Source organism: Otolemur garnettii, unplaced genomic scaffold, assembly GCF_000181295.1.
Source record: "Otolemur garnettii isolate 467f Iridium unplaced genomic scaffold, OtoGar3 scaffold00024, whole genome shotgun sequence".
Lineage (NCBI taxonomy): Eukaryota > Metazoa > Chordata > Mammalia > Primates > Galagidae > Otolemur > Otolemur garnettii.
Genome location: NW_003852419.1, coordinates 21,741,048 through 21,755,331, shown reverse-complemented (window position 1 = coordinate 21,755,331; position 14,284 = coordinate 21,741,048).

The following is a 14,284-nucleotide window of genomic DNA, read 5'->3' as shown; positions in this document are numbered from 1 at the left end:
AAAAAAAAAAAAAAGAGTAAAAGAATATACTTAGTGTGCTTTGAACTTCTTTTGAAAATAATTTATTTAATGGTCTTTACAAATTTTCATGGCACACCTAAGATCCTCTCACAGAACACTGGTTGAAAATCACTACTCTAAGTTAGGGTGCCTGTGGCTCAATGGGTAGGGCGCCGGCCCCATATACCAAGGGTGGTGGGTTCAAACCCGCCCCCAGCCAAACTGCAACAAAAATAAAATAGCCAGCTGTAGTCCTAGCTACTCGGGAGGCTGAGGCAAGAGAATCGCCCAAGCCCAGGAGTTGGAGGTTGCTGTGAGCTGTGTGGTGCCACGGCACTCTACTAAGGGCAATAGAGTGAGACTCTGTCTCTATTAAAAAAGAGAGAGAGAGAGAGAGAGAAAATCATTGCTCTAGGGAGACAAAGCCAGCTAAGGGGGCAGTGAAGATGAAGCAAGGCATCTGGTGGGCATGGTGACAGTCTAACTTTGCCAGTGCCAGCAGTCAGTATTGGGCAGCTCCATACAGGGCAATGATGATGTCCCAACAGGCAAACTGTGCCAACCGATAATCCTGAAGGTGGTAATATTTAGAAACCTAGGAAGATAGTTTAGGTCAGCAGGATCCAGGACTCAGGCACAGGCTGTAGGGAGGATTTATAGGTGGGTAGAGATCTAGATCATCAGAACAGGACTGAAGCACAATGTTTTATCTAGGGTATAACCTAGCTGCTGGAATGAAGAGACCCAATAAGACATGGCTTAACTAATACGGAATTTCTTTCCCCTCTCAGGCAAAACAGGAAGGACATTCTCCGCTCCCCGAGGTTCTCCAGAGACCCAGGAACCCCACCTTCTTCCGCACACAGCTTACATCTTTGTGTCAAAGATTGTCAATCCAGTTGTCCTCTCCTCTCCATCATAGCTGGCCAGCCAACACCACACTGGAGTTCCAGCCTGTGGGAAATAGAACATGGTGAGCAGGAAAGTTTATGCTATGGTCTGAAAATTTGTGTCCTCCACTCCCAATTTCAGATGTTACAATCCTAATCCCCAAGGGGATGGTATTAGGGGACTTCGAGAGGTGGTTAGGTTGTAAGGGGTGGAGCCCTCACTAATGGAATTTGTGTCCTTATAAAAGATGCTGGAGAAAGACCCCTCACCCCTTCCACCATGTGTAGACACAGCAGGCACAGAATCTGCTGATGCCTTGATCTTAAAATTCCCATCTTCCAGAACTGTTGTTTATGAGCCACATACTTCATGGCACAGTACTTTTTTTTTTTTTTTTTTTTTTTTTACAGCAGCCTAACATGGACACTTTCTTTTGAAACTCAGGAAACAGAGGTTACACACATCACCTCTAATCATTGCCCAAACCTAGTTATATGGCTACTCCAGTTATAAAGGAAGCCAGGAAGTGTAGTAACCATGTATGCAGTTGTGTGTCCAGCTAAAATTCAAGAAGGAAGGTTGTATCAGTTTCCTGGGATTGCCATAACAAATCACCAAAATCTTGGTGACTTAAAACAATGGAAATTTATTCTCTTACAATTCTAGAAGCCAGAAGTCTAAAATCAGTATCACTGGGCCAAAATAAAGGTCTTGTGAGGGTTTTGCAACCTCTAGAAACTCGAGGGGAAAATCTCCTCCTTGTCTCTTTCACCTGCTTTCTGCCAGCATTCCTTGGTTTGTGGCCACATCACTCCAATCTCTGCCTCCATGGTCACATTGCCTTCTTACTTTCTGTCTGCGTGATCTCTGTCTACCTCTCTTGTATAAGGATACATATCATTGGATTTTTAGGGCCCATCTAGATATCCAGGATAATCCCTCCTTCATAAGACCCTTTACTTGATCATATCTTCATAAGCTCTTTTTTTTTCCCCAAATAAGATAAAATTTACAGGTCCCAGGGATTAGGACTTGATATTTGATATTCACCCTATTATGAGTACTCAATTACTAAGAGGAAGAAGGAGAGAATGGCCTCTGTAACACCCAGAAATCATAACTGGGAATCTCTAGTCATCACACCCAGCCCCATTGGTCTATGTACATTGGTCTATGTACCAAAAGACAGTCTCTAGCTCTTGAGATTTTCCCAGTTCAGTTCCAGATTGGTATGGACTTCGGGGCCAGAATAGGCTTTGGGAAGTATTGGTCAGGCACCTCTGCCATGGGGAAAGGAGGGCCACCAAGAAAAGAAAGCCAGTCACTAGTCAGTGCCTTGTAAACAGTGTCACCCACAGCGAGAAAGCTCAGTGAGTGTTGGACCAATAAATACATACAGACACCTTAGCAAAGCCTGGTAGGCAGGTCACAGCCTCTTTAGACACAAAGGATAGATATCCACCCCCACATCCCTCACACTCTTCACCCTCACCCTTCAGAAATATAATATGGCAAATGCTTGATAGTGAAATAGAGGAATCTCCTTTCACCCACTTCCCCAATACCACTCCCTGGAATTAACCACTATTAAGTTTGATCCTTCCTGGGCTGGGTGCAACAACTCATGCCTATAATTCTAGCCCTCTGGGAGGCCAAGGCAGGTGGATTGCTTGAGTTTGGGAGTTTAAGACCAGCCTGAACAAGAATGAGACCCATCTCTACTAAAAATAGAAAAAATTAGCTGGATATTATGGCACATGCCTGTAGTCCCAGCTAACTCAAGAGGTGGAAGTAGGAGAATCACTTGAACCCAGGAGTTTGAGGTTGCTGGGCTCAAGGTTGCTCGTGAACTAGGCTTATACCACGGCACTCTAGCCTAGACAACAGAGGGAGACTCTGTCTTCAGAAAAAAAAAAGTTTGAAACTTCCTGATTTTTCTTTGTTTATAAATATACACACACAGAAAAAATATAGGGGATTCTTTTCGCATAAATGAGACTATGCCATACGTGTGTTTTATTTATTCACTTAATAATATAGACATTATTGCTTGTCAATAATAGTGATAAGTTTACTATTTATCAGGTGAGATGCTAAGCACTGTACATGATTTTTATTTTATGTCACTCTCCCAAACACTGTCTTAGTAGATTTTTTTCCCCTTAAAGATGACAAAACGGTCACAGAGTGCTTAAGTGATTTGCCCAAGGTTACAAGGTAAGTGTGAATGGCAGAGCTAGGATTTGAACCCAGATTGATGTGACCTGGACCTCCGTGTTTGCTATGTTCCTTTGCTATTTATTATGTTTCTGCCATAGACATCCTTGTTAGTCCTTGTCACACGGCTCTTCCACTGGGAACCTCATCAGACATTGCACCAGATAAGTTCAACATTTGTATCACCACTTCTTAGACTTCCCTGGAAACTGGCATGCTCTCCCTGGCTCCTGATCGCAGGCTGTATTGTGGAACAGCACTTAGCCCCATCTACCCCAGCCACTCCAGCTGGCTGTGCTAGAGAAAAACCCTCAATTCCATTCCAGCACCTGCCCTGCTCCCAACTCCTTGCCTAATCCCTCTGCCTACAGATTTGTGATCTGAAGCCCTAGTGAGTTTGGCCAAGCATCTGTCATCTCTGCTCAGGGAAGCCAACCTTGCCTGGTGCCTTCTTCCTGAAAATGTAGTCGTGAATGATGATTTATGGCTGTTCCCTTGGGTTCTGGGTAGACACTGTTCCCCTCTGTTATGAAAGCAAATAGAAAGACTTTGTAATCATCAGTGAAAGGCTTTGTAATCTAGAAAGTCTAGAGCAGGGAGCAAGGAGTGTAAGGGGTTTGCTCCCCTTCTGGGGCTGTAACCACGGAAGCAGGTGTGTTAGATGATGGCAAGCCCTGCCCCGGGTGCTCCCATTCTTCAGGTGCTGTTCCCCCCACTTTCCCCCTCCCCTCCTTCCTACGCTTAAAATGTTTTCTTACGCACTTGCAGGTGAAGATGGCAGGTAATGTGGGACCCTTAGCTCACAGTCCTGAGTCACCCTCAGGAAGAACAAGGACTCTGCCTTGAGGGTGAACAGCTGCTGACCAATGTCAGACACAAATGCTATGATTGCAGTGGAGTAAGGGATGTTCTCATCAGAGAATTGGAAGCTGTTGGGTCCAACCTGGACCTCGGAAGGCCAAAGGCTCAGCCTGAGGCACGATGAAAGGAATGGCTCTGCAGCCCCAGGATACAGGCCCAGCAGCCTCCCCTCCTGGGTGCAGCTCCTCCTGGAGCCCCGCTCCTGCGCCTCCCCAGAGCTGGCCTTCCCGGTCTGTCCAGTTGCAGTCTTCACTCTCTGACCTAGTTGCACCAGCCTGAGGGCAGAAAACGAAAAGAACACTGGCTAGGAAGAGGATGCAGGAACCAGGATCCCAGGGTGCAGTGCAGGCAGAGGTGCCAGGGCTTCTGAGGAACTGTGGCCCCTTCTGCCTGCCCCCCTCTGAGCCTGGGCCCTGTTGCTGTAGCCTGTGGTCCCTGCTTCCCTCTGCTTAGCCCTCACTTGGTGACAGGCAGCAGGTAGGCACCTCCAGGCCCTGGGTTAGTGGGACTGCGCACTTAAAGCCATGAGAGGCTTTTAGATGTAGGACTGACATGCAGCCCACCCCTCCCAGACCTTTCTCCCCACTCTGGCGTCACCCTGTGTGGGGTCCCAGCTGGGGACCCTGCCTGGACCTCTGTTGCACCCACAAGCCAGTGGTCTGCCTGTGCTGGGCTTAAATTTTCATTTCCAAAGCCTGGACTAGGATTGCCGAGAGTTCCTGGGGCTCATAATTTCAGGATTCCCTCCACCTCTGGGCGCTGTGTCTCCTGCGTCTGTTTCAAACCAGATGAAAAACTCAGATCTTCACTCAGCCCACAAAGAGGCCTCTCCCTCAAGTGTTTCAGGTGTATCAACTTTTCCGATGGTGTGAGCACCGTGGGCAAGCCAGGCTGAAGTGCACAGCCTTCTGTTATCTGGCTAGCTCCCCACTTGCCTTCCTTCCCCCTTCCTCTTGGACAAAAGCAAGTCTACTGGTTGTGGGTGAGCCACTTAGTACCCACTTTTGGTAGCAGAAACACACTTTGGGGGAATGGAAACACTCCATTCCATGTGTTTATCAAAGTATTTCTCCCAAACATCAAGGGCCCCCAACAAGTGTAATGAATAAAATTTCTGCATCACGTTACCCTTCCCACTCCTGGTCTTCAGAGATGGGGGCAGCAAGGAAGAGACTACTACTGCTCAGGTCTGTCAGCTTCTGATACAGTTACCAGCACACACAAGTGGTTCTCAAGTGGGCGCTGAGACTAGCAGCTTCAGCATCACCTGAGAACTGGTGAGAGATGAGAGGTCTCAGGCTCCACAGCAGACCTGATGAATCCAAATTGTAAGGTGGGGGCCTGCACTGTGGCTGCGCCAGCCCTCCAGGTGAGTCCCATGCCCACTCAACTAGAGAACCACTGTCCTAGGACTCTTTCTGATTCTCTCACTCCCCTAGGAGGGAAAAAGATCCACTTCTTTCTCATCACAACAAGACTGAGGATTCTCCTGGGTAGTTGTGTTTTGCCACTTTAGATAAGGTGCTGTAGTCAGCTAACCAATACCCAGCTCTGTCTTGCGATATGAAACAAAGTCTTCTATAATTTACCATGAGCGGCCAGCTGTCCACCAAATAAAAGTAGGAAAGAAACTTAAAGTGTTGCTCTTTTCCGTAGTAATAGCTCCTGAAGAGGCCAAGAAAACTAAATATAGACTCTCAGGCTTTGGGTAGGGGAAGGATTTAGGGGAGGCAGCATAGATTTATTGGCTGTCTTGAAACCACTGTGTTGAGAGGGCCCCTTGTGAACAGGAAGGGGACCAGGGTGCGTGATGCCTCATACTGAAGTCAGACTTCTGTTAACCACAACCTTCCAGAACACAGACCAAGCTGGAGTGGGAGGCAGGGGCCCATCATAAAGTCCCTTAAAAGACATTTCTAAAAGTTGGACTTTGGGTGAGCCATGAGAGGCTTTTAGATGTAGGAATGACATGCTGAGATTTGCATGTGGGAGATGGCTCTGGCTTTCTTGCAGAGAATGGACTGGAGCGGGCTGGGTGGGGTCACAGACAGTGGATTCTTGGAAACCAGTTAGGGGAACAGATGAAAGAAATTCAATAGCAGCTTATATTAGGGCATTGGCAGCACTGATGGAGAGAAGTGAACAGATTAACATGGAGGGAAAAAGAGAAAGAAGAACACACATAAACACACTTTCTATGTTCTGGGCACTGTCCCAGGCACTGGACATTTAAAACGTACAATAACCTTACACAAGTAAAGTCTGTACTATGGTAGCCCTCATTTTACAGATGAGGAAACCGAGACACTGGGAAGCTAAGTACCACACCCACACAGTTTCTGATTGGACAAAAGTATGAAAAGACCACACCTGACTTGTGATAGCAGTGCTGGGTGGATACTGGCACCTTTTCTTGAGATGGTATGTGTAGAAGCAGGTTTTGGGGGAGGGAGATAATGAGTTCTCTCCTGGACTTCTTGGGTTCTAGAGGTAGAGATATACAGCCTTTCTCCTTCACATTCTCTTTTAAAGAATCCCGTATAATGCAATTTAAACATTTTTATCAGAAAGCATTGTGATAAAAAAAATTCAGGTGTTAGAAGGGGGTAGGCTTCAGTGATGTGGAATTACTGGTATGAATTATTTTTAGGACTCTAGGCTTCAGCTTGGTTTTTGGGACTTTTACCCCTAAATCTTGAAAGATACAGCCTTGTCTTCTCCCCAGTAGCCGCCACCTCAGAGTGTTTAATTGTCTTGTTTTGCACATAAAGCTACTTCTTTGGAAAAAGATTCTTCACCCAAGAGACCAGAATGAATCAAGTAAATTTGTGTTCAGACAGTTTCTAAAAATCTGTAGTTTAACCCAAGAGACCAGACAGTTTCCTGTCTCCTAGGTAAACAGCAATTAAATGGTATATTAAAATGTATATTATGTACCTGATTGGCCCACGGAGTAATTATGCATTTTAGGAATATTTTAAAACATGTGTTCTACTTCCCTCACCGCTGTTTCAATCCATCAAGTAACCATATACTTAGAACACGTGTTCTGCGAAGTAAGAGCCACTTTATAAACCCTTGTTAAAAGAATCTAAACTAAAAGGCATCAGCTACAGCCATTCTTCAGAAGTCTTTAGGCCAACCAAATGCAGACTAAGGAAAACAAACCCAGGCAGATGGTCTGCCATGGGCCCTGCCTCCCCTGGAGTGACCCTGGACTGTGAAGAGCAAACTTTAGGGTTCACGGGGATACCTTCCATAGTTAGGCTAGAAGATGGCAGTAAAAGGGAAAAGGAGAGGGCTTATAGCACAGGTACAGGTTAGAGCCCCAAGGGAAAAATTCACACTTCTCTGAAGAGAATGAAAAGCAGGTGTTCTCTTGGCTGGTTGGCAATTGAGAAGAACTGGGCCAGAGTCCAGCTCTCTCTGGCGTGTGCCATTGGCCAGGGGGTTGGAGCAGAGGTGAGGGGAGCCGGGCACTTGGTGAGGCGAGGTGAGGGCACAGGAGCGGGTACACCAGAAGGAGTGGCAAGATGCCCCAGACCAACCTCAGAGAGGACCTGGAGCTATGGCCCTGAGGCCAGTGAGTGCTCAGGCTCCCTGCCTGCATTATGGACACCTGCCAAGGCCCCTGAGCTCTCCTGGCTTCATGCTGTTCTTAAGGAGGCAGCAACATACAAAGCACTTTATTCTCCCCAGTGTTTCAGCCTCTCATAAAGTGCTGTTTGCATCTTAACTCTTTCAGGCTATAAGGGAGCAAGGATTCACTAAGCATGCCTGTTTCCTAGTCTGACAGTCTTTCTAAGCCCTTGACCATTAAATGGAAGGAACTGAAGCTTCTAAACTGAATGGACTTGGCAGCAGAAGGAGGTTAAGAGCTTCTTGAGCCAGGGTGGCATCAGCTGCATCTGAAAGGCCGGAAGAACTACACAAGGAGCAAAGGAGCTTGAGAGCTAAAGATCCCCCATGGAAGGCCTGTGCAGTGAGCAGGTGAAGAAACAAAGTGATTTGCCAATGATTAAATACACCGGGCAAGCATGAGCAATGAGAGAAGCGAAAAAAAAAAAAAATTGGGCAAACAGGAAGGTGAATAATAGGGAGGCACTGAGAAGAAGAAGTAATAATTGGAAGGGGAATTTTTGAAGAAGAGATGAAAAGAAGAGTGAAACTTTCAGAGGAACAGTCAGGCAGTGTCAGACTACAGGCTTTCCTGGGGTGGATCAATGATTTGCTCCCTTTGGACTTTTCCTCCATGTATAAAGAGGAGCACTCAGTCTGCAGGAAAAGATGGCAGCACCCCCTTATTTTATTTGTAGTACTGTGTTCTAACAGCTCGCAGCAGTGGCTATTATCTGGGACCTAGGGAATTCTTTTGACGTTATTTTTGGACTCAGTCCTAATCAGTTTTAAAGTATGACACAGAAGCATTCTTCCGATGTTTAATGTCTAAAGTCATTGACGCTGCTGGACAAGGAAGGAAATGGGCTGCGTGCAATGCCTGAGTGAATCTTGGCAACCATCTTGCAACCTTAAGAAACAACTGTGACCTCAGAACATGCATCAGGTAAGGCTGCCAGGCGGCCTTGGGCTTCATAATGGGTCACACAGTCATTACTAGCAGTGCTGTGGCTACACTGGATGAAGGGTTGGGGCCCCCCTCCCCACTTCATCCTCTGCCAGTCATCACCTAATGAGCACCTGCTGTGTACAAGCATTGCCAGGGATATTTTGCGCTCATCATGCCTGATTTTTACAACAACCTTGCAAAGTAGGCTTTATTTGTTTCATTTCACAAAAGAGGGAATCTAGCATGATCTCGGCCCCATAAGTGCCTTTACTTTTCCCCACTGCCTCCATAGCTACCTAGGAGTGATATCCTTCCTGAACAACTATGTCCTCATTCTTTCCAGGACACCAGCTTGCCATCCATCAGGACTGTATTCCACTTGGGGTAAGCAGGTCAGCAAGTGTGAGTAAATAGAGGAGAAAAAGCTCTGAAAGGGCAGGTCCAGGACCCTAGAAAGACAGCCCATACTCCCCAACATCCACACGTCTGATGCTGGCTGGTGCCTTAAGAGATGTGAGGGAATAGCTGTGTCCAAGGGGCTTATGGTCTTTTTTTTTTTTTTTGAGACAAAGTCTCATTATGTCGCCCTCGGTAGAGTGCCGTGGTGTCCCAGCTCACAACAACCTCAAACTCTTGGGATTAAGAGATTCTCTTGCCTCAGCCTCCCAAGAAGTTGGGACTACAGGCGCCCACCACAACACCTGGCTATTTTGTTGTTGTTGTTGTTGTTTAACAACAACAGGCCTGTTGTTGTTGTTGTTTAACAGGGCCTGGGCTGGGTCCGAATGCACCAGCCCCAGTGTATGTGGCAGGCACCCTAAGCCCTGAGCTATGATCTTATTCAGGGAACAGTCTTTGAAAGAGTCAGTGGATCAACAACTGTTTATTGAGCCTCTGTTCAACTACCTGCTGGGAAATGCCTATTCTAGGGCTTGGGATAGAGCAGCAAACAAAACAGGAAAATCCCTCCTCTTGCAAAGCTTAAGCTTATAGTCTCAGCAGGCAGAGAGAACATAACACGTCTAACATGTTAGACAGCAATAGGTTAAAGAGAAGTGGAAGAGGGGAAGGAGTATAGGGATGGAGGGAGGCTTCTGCTCTTGTAAACAGGGTAGCCTGGGAAGGCCTCCATGAAGAAGTGAACAACTGCGCAAGATCTAGAGGAGAGATTCCAGGCGGAGGGAATGAAGGTACAAAGAAAACCTGGGACAGCTGTGTGCCAGGATATGGTGGGCAGTAGAGCAGAGGAAGCCAGGGCGAGGGTGGTGGGGACAGAAAGAGCACAGAGAGGGGAGAGGCAGGCAGTGGCACTAGAGCAGGGTGGGCCTGTAGCACCTGTGGGAACAGTGACTTTAGCAGGAAAGAAATAAGTCATTGCAAGGTTTTCAGTAGAGGGAGAAGACGATTGTAATTTTTCAATCATCTCACCCTGTCTACTGTGTTGAGACTACACTGTAGATAGTTCATAGGAGAGCAAGGGCTAAGGCAGAAAAACCAGTGAGGAGCTTCCAGAAACGTATTAGTCAGGGTTCTCCAGAGAAACAGAACCAATGGGACACATATAGAATGAGATATCTTATGAGGGATTGGCTCACACAGTTATGGAGGCTGAGAAGTCCTAGACCTTCCCTCAACAAGCTTGGAGCTCAGGAAAGCCTGTGTGTAGTTCCAGCCCATGCCCAAAGGCCCTAGAATAGGCGTCCTTGAACTATGGCCTGTGGGCCACATGGCCCACCTAGGACATTTATCCGGCCTGCCGGGTGTTTTTGCCACCTCTGCTGGTCCTGCTCAGCAGCTGACTCATCCGGGGGCCCGTAGTCCAGCCTTCCAACGGTCTCAGGGACAGTGGCCCCCTGTTAAAAAAGTTTGAGGACCCCTGCCCTAGAACCAGGGGCATACATGTTTAATGTCAGGAGAAGATGGACGTCCCAGAACCACAGAAGCAAATTCTCCTCTCCTCTACCTTTTGGTTGTGTTCAGGCCCCCAGTGGTTTGGATGCTCAGCCACATTAGTGACCAGGATCCTTATTCAGTCCACAGAGTCAAATGCTAATCTCTTCTGGAAATGCCTTCAAAGACTCGAGACCTTTCCTGCAAAAGCCACTGTTCCCACAGGTGCGATAGGCCCAACCTGCTCACACCTGTAATCCTAGCACTCTGGGAGGCTGAGGCAGGTGGATTGCTTGAGTTGACGAGTTCAAGACCAGCCTGAGCAAGAGTGAAACCTCATCTCTAAAAATAGTTGGGTGTTGTGGCACATGCCCATAGTCCCAGCTACTCAGGAGGCTGAGGCAAGAGAATCACTTGAGCCCAAGAGTTTGAGTTTGAGGTTGCTGTGAGCTATGAAGAAAAGATGCATCAAGAAATAATGTTCATCCCTTAGCCTAGTCAAGTGACACAGGAAATTAGCCATCATGAGAAGTAACCCAGATTTCCAGTCCTCCTTCCCCTCCTCCCCATCTTCTAATCCATCACAAACATTTGATGATCCTGCCTAGATCCCCTCCTTGCCATCCTTTCTGCTACTTGCAGAAACTCACTTATCAATGAGAAAATTGCCAAGCACCTGGGGAGAGTCTCTTTGCCCCTCACCTCCCACTCTCCAAGCCTTCCTCCGCATCACAGCCATTATAATTGCTTTAAAACACAGGTCAGATATTGCCTCTTGTGCCAGGCACTGGAGAAGTCAAAACATGGTGAAGAGATCATACTTTCCTTAAAGAACTCACAGTCCAGTGGAAGAAAAACACAGAAGCGATGACCTGCACCATGTGTGCCACAGCAGAGCTGAACACCAATCTCTGCTAAGTGCTAGGCATACAGCAAGAGCCCTTTACCAAGGCCACAGATAGAAATGGGAGGTTTTGTTATGCCTGGGTCTTAATGATGAGAAAAACTTCCTTGACAGGAAAGAAAAGAAGGGCATTTGAGGCAGAAAGAACAACCTGGGCCCATTCATCTCAGTCCAGAAAATGATCTGACCCTCCTCTAGTAGCCTAGGAGGAGAGTCCTTCTCTTAGCACTAGACTCACATTAGCCCAGCTCACAATGACTAATGTAAACTGTTCAACTTGAGGCTTTTTAAAATTTTTCTTTTTTAAAGCAATTTTAGCTTGACAGCAAAATCAAGTGGAAGGCATAAAAATTTCCCCTCTGTCCCTGCCCCCACACACGCACAGGGTCTCCTGCACTGTCCGTATCCTGTGGTACATTTGCTACAACCAAATAGCCTACACTGACACATCAGTTCCATGCAAAGTTCACAGTTTACAGGAGGGTTCACTCTTGGTTTTGTACATTCTATGGGATTGGACAAATGTATAATGGCATGAATCTACCACCGTATCATACGGCATAGTTTCCCTGCCCTAAAAATCCTCTGTGCTCTGCCTGTAGATTCCTTCCTTCCCCCAACCCTTGGCAACCACTGATCTTCTGTCTCCATAATTTTGCCTTTTTCTAGAATGTCATGTAGTTGAAATCATATAGAGTATACGTAGCCTTTTCAGATTGGCGTCATTCACTTAGGAATATGCATTTAGGCTTCTATGTCTTTTCCTGGCTTGGTAGTTCATTTCTTTTTAGACTGAATAATATATTCCATTGTCTGGATGGACACATACCACAGTTTCACTCCCCTACCAAAGGACATCGTGGTTGCATCTGAGTTTTGGCAACTGCACAGAGTTTCTCCCACTGAAGTCTCCATGTTAACACCAAAGGCTCTTTTGCTGGCTGCTAAGAGCTGAGGAGGGAAATAAAAATTAGGAGGTTTTCTTATTCACAGAGAAGGTTTCTCAGATTACCCTCCCTCCATTGAGTCTCCCCTCCTGTATTAGTTTGCTCAGTCTGCCATAACAAAATCCTATAGCCCGGATGGCTTAAATAACAGATACTTATTTTCTCACAATTTTGGAGTTAGGAAGTCTGAGATCAGGGAGCCATTGTGGTCAGTTTCTTGTAAGGCCTCTTTTTCTGGCTGGTAAGTACATACCCACATGGCCTCTTTGTGCCTTCTTGGAGCTATCTGGTTTCTCCTTCTTTTATTTATTTATTTTTTTTGAGACAGAGCCTCAAGCTGTCCCCCTGGGTAGAGGGCTGTGGCATCTCAGCTCACAGCAACCTCCAACTCCTGGGTTCAAGCGAGTCTCCTGCCTCAGCCTCCCAAGTAGCTGGGACCACAGGCGCCCACCACAACGCCCAGCTATTTTTTGGTTGCAGCCATCATTGTTGTTTGGCGGGCCCGGGCTGGATTCAAACCCACCACCTTAGGTGTATGTGGCTGGTGCCTTAGCCACTTGAGCCACAGGCGCTGAGCCTGGTCTCTCCTTATAAGGGCACTAATCCCATCCTTCTATTAGATCATGAGCATAGAATCCCAAAGCCCCTATATCCCAAATTCCCTATCTCCAAATAGCATCACACTGGAGGTTAAGACTACAACATGTAGATTTGGGGAGGAGGTAAACATTCGATCTGTACCAGCTCCCAAACACACCATTCTTCATTTCAGCCCCTCTTGTTTCTTCATATCATCCCTTGCCATTGTTTTCTCAGTTTACATGGTTTGTGTCCGTCGCTTCAACTAGGATAACAGCTCCATGAGGACAGAGATGCTGTGTCTCCTGTTGTTGTCTCTGTCCCTCAGGGCACCACATGTGGCATGTGCTAGGTGCCTGGTGACATTTATTGACTGAATTTAAAGAATGAACGAGTGAATGAATGAATAATTTCTCAGACATACTCTGCACTCACATCATAGGTTAAGAAGCCAGCTGAGTCTGGGCCTTTGTTTCCATGACTTCTCACTGCAGATGCAGCTCTACGCCCATGTCTGCCTACCACTTGCCAGTCTTACCATTTCCCCCACGCCTCTTCATCCACGTTAACACTATTTCTCTCGGTTTTACCTGTTCTTAGTCCATACCGTATAAGTACTCACTGTTGTTGTAATAATTCAGTGTCTTTCTTTGTGCTCATGACACATTTTCAAATTCTTGAAAATCTGGTTGTGCAATGGAGGAGATTAAAAGATCCAAAACCAGACTAAGTAAGTGAGCAGTGGTTACAAAGCAATGTCTCACATTAACTATAAAAGGATTATAGTTCCCACGGTGGAATCATCAGCTCACTTCCCTGGCCACAAGCTTACCTCTATCTACCGATATGCTAGTATTAGGTGTAACTTCTGTAGTATTGAATGTATTGGCAGCAAGTTGTACATAGCTCTGTAGCAGGTTGTAATGCCTTCCCTACTAACATTGTTGTAGTGATTACATGTTACCTTGCAGCAAAAATATATTGTACAGATTATTCTAAACCTGTTCACTAACCTGTTTAGGGTTCACACATCACCTCTTGCATGTCCCTGTACTAGTCTATTGACTGTTCATGAATCAAACAAAAGAGCCAGTTGACATATACAGGTGTTCTGTTTCCTCTGCTAAATTTGTGTCTCTCTGTAAAGTGAGGGTGAATAATCCTCTGTAGATGTATATGGCATCTTGGATTCTTCTTCTTCTTCTTCTTTTTTTTTTTTTTAAGACAGAGTCTCACTCTGTCGCCCTGGGTAGAGTGCTGCGGCATCACAGCTCACAGCAACCTTCAACTCCTGGGCTCAAGCAAGTCTCCTGCCTCCACCTCCCAAGTAGCTTGGACCACAGGTGCCTGCCACAACTCCCAGCAATTTTTTGCTTGCAGCCATCATTGTTGTTTGACTGCCCGGGGTCAGATTTAAACCCACCACCT